Raw genomic sequence first — 3,046 nt, 5'->3', positions numbered from 1 at the left:
GAGTTCTTTTTTATTTTTTAATGTGCAAAAAGACGTTAATTAAAGACATAAACTGAAAAAACGAAAACTCTTAAAATAACAAAACCACTTTACTAATAGTTGTTTTATCTTTCAAAAAGTTGTTATTAAAACCAGATTCAAAAACATAAACAGTATCTCAAAAAATTTAAATTTAAGTAAATAAATTATTACTACAGCATAAAAAAGTTATCATAAAAAGCATAAAAATTTACCAAATGAAACAAAAATTTTAGTTTATTCAAAGAAAGGTTTAGATTTAACTTTCTAAGTGCTGTAGTAATAATTTATTTACTGAAACTATTATTACTATAATTTTATTAAAGTTAAAATAACACGAAGATCAGTTTTTACTAAACTATCAGTGTAATTTAAAGTCATGATGTTTTATAAAATGTAAAACAGTATTGATACTTTTAGGGCTTATCGGTTCAATAAAAATTAATACTCTATTTATTTAAAAGTGAAATCCTTACAGACTTTTAATAACAAGTTACGATTTTATTTTCTCACTGACAACTTTGGGAAAACAAGATGAAGGGCGAAAAAAAGAAAACTTCATCGTGGCCTTCGGCAGTGGCATCGTACATTTCGAGGACGTCGTATTCCACTAACAGTACCGGTGCAATTGTGTCCACCACCGTCAGAAGAAAAGTTGAACCGGCGCGTTTTGAAATAATTACCCGGCCAAAACTTTCGGGGCGAGGGAGAAACGAAAAAACATCTTTCTCGCGTGAAAACCCGCGAAAGCTTGAACTTTCGCCCGACCGCTTGTCAACGAGGAGGCCGCGCAAGGAGCTCAAAGACATCACGGCGGACCCCCCGGAGATGATCAGCGCCCGGCTGATAGGCGACGACCTGCGCGAATGGACGGCCGAAATACAAGGACCTCCGGGGAGCCCGTACGAGGGCGGCACCTTCCGGCTGAACCTCAAGTTTCCGGCCGGCTATCCGGCGCGACCCCCGGTGGTGACCTTCGCCACTGCAACGTCGACCGCCGGGGCCGCATCGGCGTGGACATCCTCCGGTACGAGGGCTGGTCTTGCGCGCTGACGCCGGCAAAAGTGCTGCTGTCGGTGCAGTCACTGCTCACTGACCCCAACCCCGCCGACCCGCTGGAGGCCGAAGCGGCGAGGCAGTATGTCAACGACAGGACGTGCAGGCGGTGGACCGAGATGTACGCGAGCTGACTGTGACGTCACGTACTGTTTTTTTTTGAGCGCACCAATAAAATCTTTTGACCTAAAACTTTTATTTTTTTCAAAATATATTTATTATATTTCAAGAGTATATTCAAGAGTATATTTTTTTTTGTAGAAAGTATAATAGTTTTATTTAAAAGTCAAATATAACTTCAAAAATTTTCAAAACATTCTATATCTTCTGCTTAGTTTTAAATCGGTTATATAATAATTTTCTGCAAAATTTTTGCAATATTGTATAATATCAGCCAGAAATGGCTGTATTGATGTGCAAAGTGATGCATTTAACAGCTAAAAGTATTTACAAAAAATATTACTTTATTTTAAAACAACTCAGTGAATAGTTCAAACATATACAACAGAACAAAGAACTTTTTTATACTTATACTACATACTTTGTACTCTCAGTCTGTAATGTGTTTAATTTACACATGCTTAAGATTTAAGCTAAAGTTATTTATTTAATACAAAAAATATACTAGTTTAACCTTTAATGTTCTTACATGAAATGTAAGTCACCGGTTTATTAGTTGAAAATATTGACTAAACTATATGTAAACGATGCTTGCATTTAATCCATTAAAATAACATTTTATTGAATGGCTAAAAAATAGTTTGCCCAAGGACCTAGTGTACAAAAAACCTTTCAGTGCACTACTTGGATATAGTTGAACTCCTTGTATTAGACTTTTGTCTTTCATTTGAATTTTTGTAAAAAATTTCCAATAATTTTGTTAACAAACTAAACTAATTTCTAAAATGATTTAAAACAGCATCAGTACATGTAGGTTAACAAAAGAGTTGATCATACCACTTCGTCTACTTGTTAAGATCAACGAATTGGTATGTTCAAACCTTTTGTTAAACTTTAGCTTGTCTCACGGCATACAAAAGTCCAGGCCTCTGTTCAATGTTTTTGTTGATAGTATATGTAAGAAATTGAGTTATGCTGCTTAAATGAATAGAATTTCTGTATGCTATTAATTTAACATATATTTTAACTTAAGCAATATGCAACTGTATAAAAATAAACATAATTGTGTATTTCTTTCAGAAAAATTTCATAAAATTGTTTTGCATTGCAATACATTGTTTTTACAGTAAAGATTCAAAAATCTTTTCTGCTATTGATTGAGCATAATACTTGAAACTAAACATTTGACTGCTAGTTTTGCTAAGAGTTCTTATTAATAATTTTATCTTTACACCAAGTAATGACTGTATTTTTAAATAATCTCAAACTTAAAAGTCTTTATAAGATAGTAAAACTTGCTTAAAGAACAATAGTTTGCATCCGGAAAACTGCAAAACGCGTGCTAAATGGGTCCTCAAAGCAAAAAAACTGTCGCCTACTTAAAAATATACTTCTGAATAAGAACTTAAAAAAATTGATAAAAAATAAGCTCTAGGTTAATCACCTAGTACTCACTAGTGTTATATTATAACTCATTTTGTTACGATTTTGATCAAAATAGTATTTTTTCCAAATAAGTATAGTTTTTTAAAACAATTACAGCCCGCGGAAGACTATTTTTATTTTGAATCAGGGTTTTCAATAGTGCGATATTTCTTTTTTTTTGGCTACTAAGTTGAGGAGCAATAACTAGTAAAGCAGCAAAAAAGTAATAGATTTTGAAATTTCAAGCAATATAGGGTTGATGACTTTAATGAAAAACATTTACAGAAGCCTGAGAGATAGATTGATAGCGAAGAGTTTATTTTAATTTATGACCTGGTGGAAGTAAGGTAAAAATATCTGTTGATCACGTGAAAGTTTAAGTCCTTTTTAAGCTTAACTTACTATTTTAATTCAAGCGACGGCGATT

At 33.2% G+C, this 3,046-nt stretch overlaps 1 pseudogene; it reads left to right on the top strand.

Moving 5' to 3' along the window:
• Positions 1 to 552: 552 nt before the first annotated feature.
• Positions 553 to 1,208, top strand: LOC145842817 (ubiquitin-conjugating enzyme E2 2-like; annotated as a pseudogene).
• Positions 1,209 to 3,046: the final 1,838 nt, after the last annotated feature.

This window comes from Thalia democratica, chromosome 8 (genome assembly GCF_965202585.1).
Source record: "Thalia democratica chromosome 8, ktThaDemo2.hap1.1, whole genome shotgun sequence".
Lineage (NCBI taxonomy): Eukaryota > Metazoa > Chordata > Thaliacea > Salpida > Salpidae > Thalia > Thalia democratica.
This window is presented reverse-complemented; position numbering and strand designations above follow the sequence as displayed.